Source organism: Triturus cristatus, chromosome 7 (genome assembly GCF_964204655.1).
Source record: "Triturus cristatus chromosome 7, aTriCri1.1, whole genome shotgun sequence".
Taxonomy (NCBI): domain Eukaryota; kingdom Metazoa; phylum Chordata; class Amphibia; order Caudata; family Salamandridae; genus Triturus; species Triturus cristatus.
This window is the reverse complement of record NC_140590.1, coordinates 1,264,202,895-1,264,216,123: the sequence shown is the minus strand read 5'-3', so window position 1 is coordinate 1,264,216,123 and position 13,229 is coordinate 1,264,202,895. Positions and strand designations below refer to the sequence as shown.

The 13,229-nt window shown below is 52.2% G+C and overlaps 1 long non-coding RNA gene across 1 annotated transcript in view; it reads right to left on the bottom strand.

Moving 5' to 3' along the window:
* LOC146811784 (uncharacterized) overlaps positions 1-12,298 on the bottom strand; it is a 161,404-nt gene extending 149,106 nt beyond the window's left edge. Inside the window, exon 1 of the long non-coding RNA XR_014965836.1 lies at positions 11,036-12,298. This is a non-coding gene — a long non-coding RNA (uncharacterized LOC146811784). The remainder of the gene's footprint in view (positions 1-11,035) is intronic.
* Positions 12,299-13,229: the final 931 nt, after the last annotated feature.

The following is a 13,229-nucleotide window of genomic DNA, read 5'->3' as shown; positions in this document are numbered from 1 at the left end:
CTGGGTGGTGGTAAATTTTTGTGAGCCCAGTGATGCCACAACTTTCCCACACCAAAATGTGTGAAAAAAGTGATTTTTTTCAGCTAAAATTGAGGTTTGCAGGAGATTCTGGGTAAGGAAACGTTGGGGATCCATGCAAGCCATACCTCTCTGGAAGCCACAGGGTGTCTAGATTTCAGAAATGCATGGGTTTGGTAGGTTTCCCTAGATGGCGGCCGAGCACCGGGCCAAAAACCCAAGTGACCCCCCTTGCATAACAATGTGGTTTAGCGATAGGCCATTTTGATGTCGCCTCACTACGTTTTGGGCCCTTGCCTGCCGCGGGTACTTGGGCCACCCACACAAGTGAGGAACCATTTTTACCGTGAGACCTGGGGGAACGCTGGGTGGTGGTAAATTTGTGTGAGCCCGGTGATGCCACATCTTTCCCACACCAAAATGTGTGAAAAAAGTGATTTTTTCAGCTAAAATTGAGGTTTGCAGGGGATTCTGGGTAAGGAAACTTTGGGGGATCCACGCAAGCCATACCTCCCTGGAAGCCGCCGGGTGTCTAGTTTTCAGAAATGCGTGGGTTTGGTAGGTTTCCCTAGATGGCGGCCGAGCACCGGGCCAAAAACCCAAGTGACCCCCTTAGCATAACAATGTGGTTTAGCGATAGGCCATTTTGATGTCGCCTCACTACGTTTTGGGCCCTTGCCTGCCGCGGGTACTTGGGCCTCCCACACAAGTGAGGCACCATTTTTACCATGACACCTGGGGGAACACTGGGTGGTGGTAAATTTGTGTGAGCCCGGTGATGCCACATCTTTCCCACACCAAAATGTGTGAAAAAAAGTGATTTTTTCAGCTAAAATTGAGGTTTGCAGGGGATTCTGGGTAAGGAAACGTTGGGGGATCCACGCAAGCCATACCTCTCTGGAAGCCGCTGGGTGTCTAGTTTTCAGAAATGCGTGGGTTTGGTAGGTTTCCCTTGATGGCCCCCGAGCACCGGGCCAAAAACCCAACTGACCCCCCTTGCAAAACCAGGTGGTTTTGCGATAGGCCGTTTTGATGTCGCCTCACTACGTTTTGGGCCCTTGCCTGCCGCGGGTACTTGGGCCTCCCACACAAGTGAGGCACCATTTTTACCGGGAGACCTGGGGGAACGCTGGGTGGTGGTAAATTTGTGTGAGCCCGGTAATGCCACAACTTTCCCACACCAAAATGTGTGAAAAAAGTGATTTTTTCAGCTAAGATTGAGGTTTGCAGGGGATTCTGGGTAAGGAAACGTTGGGGGATCCACGCAAGCTATACCTCCCTGGAAGCCGCCGGGTGTCTAGTTTTCAGAAATGCATGGGTTTGGTAGGTTTCCCTAGATGGCGGCCGAGCACCGGGCCAAAAACCCAAGTGACCCCCCTAGCATAACAATGTGGTTTAGCGATAGGCCATTTTGATGTCGCCTCACTACGTTTTGGGCCCTTGCCTGCCGCGGGTACTTGGGCCTCCCACACAAGTGAGGCACCATTTTTACCGTGACACCTGGGGGAACACTGGGTGGTGGTAAATTTGTGTGAGCCCGGTGATGCCACATCTTTCCCACACCAAAATGTGTGAAAAAAAGTGATTTTTTCAGCTAAAATTGAGGTTTGCAGGGGATTCTGGGTAAGGAAACGTTGGGGGATCCACGCAAGCTATACCTCCCTGGAAGCCGCCGGGTGTCTAGTTTTCAGAAATGCATGGGTTTGGTAGGTTTCCCTAGATGGCGGCCGAGCACCGGGCCAAAAACCCAAGTGACCCCCCTAGCATAACAATGTGGTTTAGCGATAGGCCATTTTGATGTCGCCTCACTACGTTTTGGGCCCTTGCCTGCCGCGGGTACTTGGGCCTCCCACACATGTGAGGCACCATTTTTACCGGGAGACCTGGGGGAACGCTGGGTGGTGGTAAATTTGTGTGAGCCCGGTGATGCCACAACTTTCCCACATCAAAATGCAAGAAAAAAGTGATTTTTTTAGCTAAAATTGAGGTTTGCAGGGGTTCTGGGTAAGGAAACGTTGGGGGATCCATGCAAGCCATACCTCCCTGGAAGCCGCCGGTTGTCTAGTTTTCAGAAATGCATGGGTTTGGTAGGTTTCCCTAGATGGCCGCCGAGCACATGGCCAAAAACCCAAGTGACCCCCCTTGCAAAACCAGGTGGTTTTGCGATAGGCCATTTTGATGTCGCCTCACTACGTTTTGGGCCCTTGCCTGCCACGGGTACTTGGGCCTCCCACACAAGTGAGGCACCATTTTTACCGGGAGACCTGGGGGAACGCTGGGTGGTGGTAAATTTGTGTGAGCCCGGTAATGCCACAACTTTCCCACACCAAAATGTATGAAAAAAGTGATTTTTTCAGCTAAAATTGAGGTTTGCAGGGGATTCTGGGTAAGGAAACGTTGGGGGATCCACACAAGCCATACCTCCCTGGAAGCCGCCGGGTGTCTAGTTTTCAGAAATGCATGGGTTTGGTAGGGTTCCCTAGATGTCCGCCGAGCGCCGGGCCAAAAACCCAAGTGACCCCCATTGCAAAACCAGGTGGTTTAGCGATAGGCCATTTTGATGTCGCCTCACTACGTTTTGGGCCCTTGCCTGCCGCGGGTACTTGGGCCTCCCATGCAAGTGAGGCACCATTTTTCCCGGGAGACCTGGGGGAACGCTGGGTGGTGGTAAATTTGTGTGATCCTGGTGATGCCACAACTTTCCCACACCAAAATGTATGAAAAAAGTGATTTTTTCAGCTAAAATTGAGGTTTGCAGGGGATTCTGGGTAAGGAAACGTTTGGGGATCCACGCAAGCCATACCTCCCTGAAAGCCGCCGGGTGTCTAGTTTTCAGAAATGCGTGGGTTTGGTAGGTTTCCCTAGATGGCGGCCGAGCACCGGGCCAAAAACCCAAGTGACCCCCCCTTGCATAACAATGTGGTTTAGCGATAGGCCATTTTGATGTCGCCTCACTACGTTTTGGGCCCTTGCCTGCCGCGGGTACTTGGGCCTCCCACACAAGTGAGGCACCATTTTTACCGGGAGACCTGGGGGAACACTGGGTGGTGGTAAATTTGTGTGAGCCCGGTGATGCCACATCTTTCCCACACCAAAATGTGTGAAAATAAGTGTTTTTTTCAGCTAAAATTGAGGTTTGCAGGGGATTCTGGGTAAGGAAACGTTGGGGGATCCACGCAAGCCATACCTCCCTGGAAGCCGCCGGGTGTCTAGTTTTCCAAATTGCGTGGGTTTGGTAGGTTTCCCTAGATAGCCGCCGAGCACCGGGCCAAAAACCCAAGTGACCCCCCTTGCAAAACCAGGTGGTTTAGCGATAGGCCATTTTGATGTCGCCTCACTATGTTTTGGGCCCTTGCCTGGCGCGGGTACTTGGGCCTCCCACACAAGTGAGGCACCATTTTTACCGGGAGACCTGGGGGAACGCTGGGTGGTGGTAAATTTGTGTGAGCCCGGTGATGCCACATCTTTCCCACACCAAAATGTATGAAAAAAGTGTTTTTTTTCAGCTAAAATTGAGGTTTGCAGGGGATTCTGGGTAAGGAAACGTTGGGGGATCCACGCAAGCCATACCTCCCAGGAAGCCGCCGGGTGTCTAGCTTTCAGAAATGCATGGGTTTGGTAGGTTTCCCTAGATGGTCGCCGAGCACCGGGCCAAAAACCCAAGTGACCCCCCCCTTGCAAAACCAGGTGGTTTAGCGGTAGGCCATTTTGATGTCGCCTCACTACATTTTGGGCCCTTGCCTGCCGCGGGTACTTGTGCCTCCCACACAAGTGAGGCACCATTTTTACCGGGAGACCTGGGGGAACTCTGGGTGGTGGTAAATTTTTGTGAGCCCAGTGATGCCACAACTTTCCCACACCAAAATGTGTGAAAAAAGTGATTTTTTCAGCTAAAATTGAGGTTTGCAGGAGATTCTGGGTAAGGAAACGTTGGGGATCCATGCAAGCCATACCTCTCTGGAAGCCACAGGGTGTCTAGATTTCAGAAATGCATGGGTTTGGTAGGTTTCCCTAGATGGCGGCCGAGCACCGGGCCAAAAACCCAAGTGACCCCCCTTGCATAACAATGTGGTTTAGCGATAGGCCATTTTGATGTCGCCTCACTACGTTTTGGGCCCTTGCCTGCCGCGGGTACTTGGGCCACCCACACAAGTGAGGAACCATTTTTACCGTGAGACCTGGGGGAACGCTGGGTGGTGGTAAATTTGTGTGAGCCCGGTGATGCCACATCTTTCCCACACCAAAATGTGTGAAAAAAAGTGATTTTTTCAGCTAAAATTGAGGTTTGCTGGGGATTCTGGGTAAGGAAACGTTGGGGGATCCACGCAAGCCATACCTCCCTGGAAGCCGCCGGTTGTCTAGTTTTCAGAAATGCGTGGGTTTGGTAGGTTTCCCTAGATGGCCGCCGAGCAACGGGGCAAAAAACTCAAGTGACCCCCCCTAGCATAACAATGTGGTTTAGCGATAGGCCATTTTGATGTCGCCTCACTACGTTTTGGGCCCTTGCCTGCCGCGGGTACTTGGGCCTCCCACACAAGTGAGGCACCATTTTTACCGTGACACCTGGGGGAACACTGGGTGGTGGTAAATTTGTGTGAGCCAGGTGATGCCACATCTTTCCCACACCAAAATGTGTGAAAAAAAGTGATTTTTTCAGCTAAAATTGAGGTTTGCAGGGGATTCTGGGTAAGGAAACGTTGGGGGATCCACGCAAGCCATACCTCTCTGGAAGCCGCTGGGTGTCTAGTTTTCAGAAATGCGTGGGTTTGGTAGGTTTCCCTTGATGGCCCCCGAGCACCGGGCCAAAAACCCAACTGACCCCCCTTGCAAAACCAGGTGGTTTTGCGATAGGCCATTTTGATGTCGCCTCACTACGTTTTGGGCCCTTGCCTGCCGCGGGTACTTGGGCCTCCCACACAAGTGAGGCACCATTTTTACCGGGAGACCTGGGGGAATGCTGGGTGGTGGTAAATTTGTGTGAGCCCAGTGATGCCACAACTTTCCCACACCAAAATGCAAGAAAAAAGTGATTTTTTTAGCTAAAATTGAGGTTTGCAGGGGATTCTGGGTAAGGAAACGTTGGGGGATCCATGCAAGCCATACCTCCCTGGAAGCCGCCGGTTGTCTAGTTTTCAGAAATGCATGGGTTTGGTAGGTTTCCCTAGATGGCCGCCGAGCACCGGGTCAAAAACCCAAGTGACCCCCCTTGCAAAACCAGGTGGTTTTGCGATAGGCCGTTTTGATGTCGCCTCACTACGTTTTGGGCCCTTGCCTGCCGCGGGTACTTGGGCCTCCCACACAAGTGAGGCACCATTTTTACCGGGAGACCTGGGGGAACGCTGGGTGGTGGTAAATTTGTGTGAGCCCGGTAATGCCACAACTTTCCCACACCAAAATGTATGAAAAAAGTGATTTTTTCAGCTAAAATTGAGGTTTGCAGGGGATTCTGGGTAAGGAAACGTTGGGGGATCCACACAAGCCATACCTCCCTGGAAGCCGCCGGTTGTCTAGTTTTCAGAAATGCGTGGGTTTGGTAGGTTTCCCTAGATGGCCGCCGAGCACCGGGCCAAAAACCCAAGTGACCCCCCTTGCAAAACCAGGTGGTTTTGCGATAGGCCATTTTGATGTCGCCTCACTACGTTTTGGGCCCTTGCCTGCCGCGGGTACTTGGGCCTCCCACACAAGTGAGGCACCATTTTTACCGGGAGACCTGGGGGAACGCTGGGTGGTGGTAAATTTGTGTGAGCCCGGTAATGCCACAACTTTCCCACACCAAAATGTATGAAAAAAGGGATTTTTTCAGCTAAAATTGAGGTTTGCAGGGGATTCTGGGTAAGAAAACGTTGGGGGATCCACACAAGCCATACCTCCCTGGAAGCCGCCGGGTGTCTAGTTTTCAGAAATGCATGGGTTTGGTAGGTTTCCCTAGATGGCCGCCGAGCGCCGGGCCAAAAACCCAAGTGACCCCCCTTGCAAAACCAGGTGTTTTAGCGATAGGCCATTTTGATGTCGCCTCACTACGTTTTGGGCCCTTGCCTGCCGCGGGTACTTGGGCCACCCACACAAGTGAGGAACCATTTTTACCGTGAGACCTGGGGGAACGCTGGGTGGTGGTAAATTTGTGTGAGCCCGGTGATGCCACATCTTTCCCACACCAAAATGTGTGAAAAAAGTGATTTTTTCAGCTAAGATTGAGGTTTGCAGGGGATTCTGGGTAAGGAAACGTTGGGGGATCCACGCAAGCTATACCTCCCTGGAAGCCGCCGGGTGTCTAGTTTTCAGAAATGCATGGGTTTGGTAGGTTTCCCTAGATGGCGGCCGAGCACCGGGCCAAAAACCCAAGTGACCCCCCTAGCATAACAATGTGGTTTAGCGATAGGCCATTTTGATGTCGCCTCACTACGTTTTGGGCCCTTGCCTGCCGCGGGTACTTGGGCCTCCCACACAAGTGAGGCACCATTTTTACCGTGACACCTGGGGGAACACTGGGTGGTGGTAAATTTGTGTGAGCCCGGTGATGCCACATCTTTCCCACACCAAAATGTGTGAAAAAAAGTGATTTTTTCAGCTAAAATTGAGGTTTGCAGGGGATTCTGGGTAAGGAAACGTTGGGGGATCCACGCAAGCTATACCTCCCTGGAAGCCGCCGGGTGTCTAGTTTTCAGAAATGCATGGGTTTGGTAGGTTTCCCTAGATGGCGGCCGAGCACCGGGCCAAAAACCCAAGTGACCCCCCTAGCATAACAATGTGGTTTAGCGATAGGCCATTTTGATGTCGCCTCACTACGTTTTGGGCCCTTGCCTGCCGCGGGTACTTGGGCCTCCCACACATGTGAGGCACCATTTTTACCGGGAGACCTGGGGGAACGCTGGGTGGTGGTAAATTTGTGTGAGCCCGGTGATGCCACAACTTTCCCACATCAAAATGCAAGAAAAAAGTGATTTTTTTAGCTAAAATTGAGGTTTGCAGGGGTTCTGGGTAAGGAAACGTTGGGGGATCCATGCAAGCCATACCTCCCTGGAAGCCGCCGGTTGTCTAGTTTTCAGAAATGCATGGGTTTGGTAGGTTTCCCTAGATGGCCGCCGAGCACATGGCCAAAAACCCAAGTGACCCCCCTTGCAAAACCAGGTGGTTTTGCGATAGGCCATTTTGATGTCGCCTCACTACGTTTTGGGCCCTTGCCTGCCACGGGTACTTGGGCCTCCCACACAAGTGAGGCACCATTTTTACCGGGAGACCTGGGGGAACGCTGGGTGGTGGTAAATTTGTGTGAGCCCGGTAATGCCACAACTTTCCCACACCAAAATGTATGAAAAAAGTGATTTTTTCAGCTAAAATTGAGGTTTGCAGGGGATTCTGGGTAAGGAAACGTTGGGGGATCCACACAAGCCATACCTCCCTGGAAGCCGCCGGGTGTCTAGTTTTCAGAAATGCATGGGTTTGGTAGGTTTCCCTAGATGTCCGCCGAGCGCCGGGCCAAAAACCCAAGTGACCCCCATTGCAAAACCAGGTGGTTTAGCGATAGGCCATTTTGATGTCGCCTCACTACGTTTTGGGCCCTTGCCTGCCGCGGGTACTTGGGCCTCCCATGCAAGTGAGGCACCATTTTTCCCGGGAGACCTGGGGGAACGCTGGGTGGTGGTAAATTTGTGTGATCCTGGTGATGCCACAACTTTCCCACACCAAAATGTATGAAAAAAGTGATTTTTTCAGCTAAAATTGAGGTTTGCAGGGGATTCTGGGTAAGGAAACGTTTGGGGATCCACGCAAGCCATACCTCCCTGAAAGCCGCCGGGTGTCTAGTTTTCAGAAATGCGTGGGTTTGGTAGGTTTCCCTAGATGGCGGCCGAGCACCGGGCCAAAAACCCAAGTGACCCCCCCTTGCATAACAATGTGGTTTAGCGATAGGCCATTTTGATGTCGCCTCACTACGTTTTGGGCCCTTGCCTGCCGCGGGTACTTGGGCCTCCCACACAAGTGAGGCACCATTTTTACCGGGAGACCTGGGGGAACACTGGGTGGTGGTAAATTTGTGTGAGCCCGGTGATGCCACATCTTTCCCACACCAAAATGTGTGAAAATAAGTGTTTTTTTCAGCTAAAATTGAGGTTTGCAGGGGATTCTGGGTAAGGAAACGTTGGGGGATCCACGCAAGCCATACCTCCCTGGAAGCCGCCGGGTGTCTAGTTTTCCAAATTGCGTGGGTTTGGTAGGTTTCCCTAGATAGCCGCCGAGCACCGGGCCAAAAACCCAAGTGACCCCCCTTGCAAAACCAGGTGGTTTAGCGATAGGCCATTTTGATGTCGCCTCACTATGTTTTGGGCCCTTGCCTGGCGCGGGTACTTGGGCCTCCCACACAAGTGAGGCACCATTTTTACCGGGAGACCTGGGGGAACGCTGGGTGGTGGTAAATTTGTGTGAGCCCGGTGATGCCACATCTTTCCCACACCAAAATGTATGAAAAAAGTGTTTTTTTTCAGCTAAAATTGAGGTTTGCAGGGGATTCTGGGTAAGGAAACGTTGGGGGATCCACGCAAGCCATACCTCCCAGGAAGCCGCCGGGTGTCTAGCTTTCAGAAATGCATGGGTTTGGTAGGTTTCCCTAGATGGTCGCCGAGCACCGGGCCAAAAACCCAAGTGACCCCCCCCTTGCAAAACCAGGTGGTTTAGCGGTAGGCCATTTTGATGTCGCCTCACTACATTTTGGGCCCTTGCCTGCCGCGGGTACTTGTGCCTCCCACACAAGTGAGGCACCATTTTTACCGGGAGACCTGGGGGAACTCTGGGTGGTGGTAAATTTTTGTGAGCCCAGTGATGCCACAACTTTCCCACACCAAAATGTGTGAAAAAAGTGATTTTTTCAGCTAAAATTGAGGTTTGCAGGAGATTCTGGGTAAGGAAACGTTGGGGATCCATGCAAGCCATACCTCTCTGGAAGCCACAGGGTGTCTAGATTTCAGAAATGCATGGGTTTGGTAGGTTTCCCTAGATGGCGGCCGAGCACCGGGCCAAAAACCCAAGTGACCCCCCTTGCATAACAATGTGGTTTAGCGATAGGCCATTTTGATGTCGCCTCACTACGTTTTGGGCCCTTGCCTGCCGCGGGTACTTGGGCCACCCACACAAGTGAGGAACCATTTTTACCGTGAGACCTGGGGGAACGCTGGGTGGTGGTAAATTTGTGTGAGCCCGGTGATGCCACATCTTTCCCACACCAAAATGTGTGAAAAAAGTGATTTTTTCAGCTAAAATTGAGGTTTGCAGGGGATTCTGGGTAAGGAAACTTTGGGGGATCCACGCAAGCCATACCTCCCTGGAAGCCGCCGGGTGTCTAGTTTTCAGAAATGCGTGGGTTTGGTAGGTTTCCCTAGATGGCGGCCGAGCACCGGGCCAAAAACCCAAGTGACCCCCTTAGCATAACAATGTGGTTTAGCGATAGGCCATTTTGATGTCGCCTCACTACGTTTTGGGCCCTTGCCTGCCGCGGGTACTTGGACCTCCCACACAAGTGAGGCACCATTTTTACCATGACACCTGGGGGAACACTGGGTGGTGGTAAATTTGTGTGAGCCCGGTGATGCCACATCTTTCCCACACCAAAATGTGTGAAAAAAAGTGATTTTTTCAGCTAAAATTGAGGTTTGCAGGGGATTCTGGGTAAGGAAACGTTGGGGGATCCACGCAAGCCATACCTCCCTGGAAGCCGCCGGTTGTCTAGTTTTCAGAAATGCATGGGTTTGGTAGGTTTCCCTTGATGGCCACCGAGCACCGGGCCAAAAACCCAAGTGACCCCCCTTGCAAAACCAGGTGGTTTTGCGATAGGCCATTTTGATGTCGCCTCACTACGTTTTGGGCCCTTGCCTGCCGCGGGTACTTGGGCCTCCCACACAAGTGAGGCACCATTTTTACCTGGAGACCTGGGGGAACGCTGAGTGGTGGTAAATTTGTGTGAGCACGGTAATGCCACAACTTTCCCACACCAAAATGTATGAAAAAAGGGATTTTTTCAGCTAAAATTGAGGTTTGCAGGGGATTCTGGGTAAGGAAACGTTGGGGGATCCACACAAGCCATACCTCCCTGGAAGCCGCCGGGTGTCTAGTTTTCAGAAATAAATGGGTTTGGTAGGTTTCCTGTTAGAATCCGGGGTCTCTGGTTGGCGCAGGTATGCACTTGCGACAAGCAGGGACCCTTTTCATCTAAGTCAGGGCAAAGGATCACCTCTTTAAAAATAACCCCTGCTCACCCTCTAGGTAACGTGGCGCGAGCAGTCAGGCTAAATTTCCAGAGGGCATATAGGTTAAGCGTTCAAGTTGTCCCACACAATAATCACCACCCCACCACACAAAGACACAAGGCTGTATTTATGTCCAAAATATAATTCTTTATATAAAAGGTTTTCTTTCAGGCAGGTTGCATAAATACAGTTCTCTTGGTAAAATAATCCAGTTACTCTCAAAATGCTTTACGGGCAGTCCACAGTTGTAAAAATGGCACAGTTCTCTTTAAAATAGGTTTCTTAGGTCTTCTGGGCACTTCGTAGCGCCTTTGGGGTGCCTTTGGCAAGGTTTTTACAGTGCCTTGCCGTTTCCCACGCTTCTCGCGTGAGCCGGAGTACGCTTGCCGAGTCTCACTCTTCTCGAGTGAGCACCGGTAATGCTTTTCAATGCAGTACGGTTAAAACGTAGGTACGGTTCGAACCTTGCTGTTCCCAGGGTAAGTACGGGTCGAACCAAGGCTGTTACGGCTCGAACTCAGCCAAAAGGAGCACTTTTCAAAGCGCCATTATTTCAGCTGGCAGTACGGTGCGAACCAGGCACAAGTATTTACAAGGCGGGTACGAACCAAGGCACTTCACAGGCAGTACGGTGCGAACCAGGCACAAGTATTTACAAGGCGGGTACGAACCAAGGCACTTCACAGGCAGTACGGTGCGAACCAGGCACCCGTAGTTACAGGGCAGGTACGGTTCGTACAAAGGCAAGTACGGGCCGTACTTTTCACGCGCTGGCACAATACCTTGCAGATTTCACGGGGAAGGTTCGTGGCGGCCTCGCGGTCCAGTCCAGGGGTGTCCCACGTCGCGCTGGTGTCCCCAGTGTCCAGGGGACGGCGGAGCTTCGTGGGGCGCTCGGGCAGGATGCAGGTTGCCACGAAGGGGGTCAGAAGCAGGAGGGCAGCCTCGGGGTGAGATCACAGCGCCGCGCGCTGTTAGCTTCGGCCGGAGACGCGAACCAGGGCACTTTAGTCCTTTGCAGAAGCCTCTACAACCCGGCAGGGGTCACAGGGACTCGGCGCTCAGGCGCGGAGATCTCCACCTTACTTTGCGAGCTACGGCTCGAGGGGGCAACTGTTCACGGTGCTCGGGCTGTCAGGCCTTTACGTTGTTTGCAGCCACGCCAGCAGCAGAAGTCGCGTTGCTCAGCGAGATCAGGGGATGCACAGGTTCTCCGGGGTCAGCTTGCTGAATCACTTCAAGGCACTTCTCCTCTTCTTTCAGGATGGTAGCGCCCACTGTTCCTGGGGCGCAGGTCAGGGGGCAAGTTCACACGCAAGCCCTTGGAGATTGTTTTAAAGGCACAAGTTGAATCAAAGTCCTTTTCTTCAGGCTTTCCCTCTCCTTCCAGCAGACAGGCACCCACTGCAGGCCAGTCTCTCAGGCAGAGAGACAGTATTCCTCCTTCAGCTTCTCCAGGTCCTTCTCCTTCAGGCAGAGTTTCTTCTTGGCGCAAACAGGATCTAATTTCTTAGGAGCCAGGCTCCTACTTTTATACACCAATTCTTTTGTTCTTTAGCGCCAGGGGGCCTGGGCCTGGCTCAGTCCAGTTTTTGGAGCACTTTGTTGTGGTGACTCTGCGCTTCCCTTTCAGCAGCAGGGCAGAGACATCAGCCGCTCCACAGGGGGCGGCGCCGGCTTTGTGCTGTCAGAGCACAGGTCTATTCAGAGTCAAGGGTGGACTCCTCCCACCCATCCTGGTGTAATCTCTCTACCCACCACCTGGCAGCCAGCCTGTCTCCTGGAATTCCCCAGCCCTGCTCCTTACTGTTGCTAGGCAGAACACACACACACACAGCGCAGAGGCGGACTGAATGGCCAGATCAGTAAATACTAACTTTCTAAAAGTAGTATTTACAAACACAGGATATTAAAATAAACTTTACTAAAAGAAGTATTTTATTATTCTGAGTCCAGGCATACTAAACATGACTTTCTACCATGCTCTATGAGTCCACTGGGGTCACAGCGTGTAGTGACTCCAGCAGCCCATTCTGGCCTATGGAGAGCAGGTAGCCTTCAATAGTGAAAAACGAAAATGGCTGTAATTCACTATTAAGACATGCCACACACATCAGGGCATGTCCTACCTTATGCCTACAATGCACCCTGCCCTTGGGCCTACCAGAGGGGTGACTAATATGTAGTTAAGGGAAGGTTTAGGGACTGGCAAGTGGGTGCACTTGCGCAGTCAGCGCGACGGTACCAGACCGCACGCAGGTTCTGCAGTGGCAGATCCTAGACACATTTTACTAGGCCGCTTCTGTGGGTGGCACAACCAGTGCTGCAAGCCCACTAGCGGCATTTGTATTTACAAGCCCTGGCACTCCTGGTGCACTCTACTAGGGGCTGACAGTAAACCAAATGAACCAATCATGGACACCAATCAATGTATACATTTTACCATAGGGAGAGCATATGCACCTTAGCACTGGTCAGCAGTGGTAAGGTGCCCAGAGTCATAAATCAGCCAACACCAGGTCAGAAAAAATACAGGAGGAAGGCAAAAAGTTTAGGGATGACCCTTCAAAAAGGGCCAGGTCCAACACAACCCCCTTCCAGCCAAAACGCAGGGTAGACCAATCACCACCGTGATGGTCTTCCCTGCTTGGGGCGATAGAACAAGGACCTGGCCCGCAACTGCAGGGGCAGACTCCAGTTCTACGCCAATCTGAACCTATTGGACTCCCTCTGTCCATACTCTCAGGGCCCACCAAGCCAATCCATGGGGAACCCTTCTCCTCACCTGTGGACACCACCTGTGCAGCACCTAACCTTAACTGGCCCACAGGTGTGTCCCACCAGAGAGACAGCAAAATGCTACAGTGGCCACTGACAGTAGTCAGGGATGAGACCCAGGCCGTATGCCTCTCAGGGCTCTCAATCCTCTGTGGTGCCAGGGAGCAGGGGCCAGTAGCCCCAGGTGCTTGGCACCCT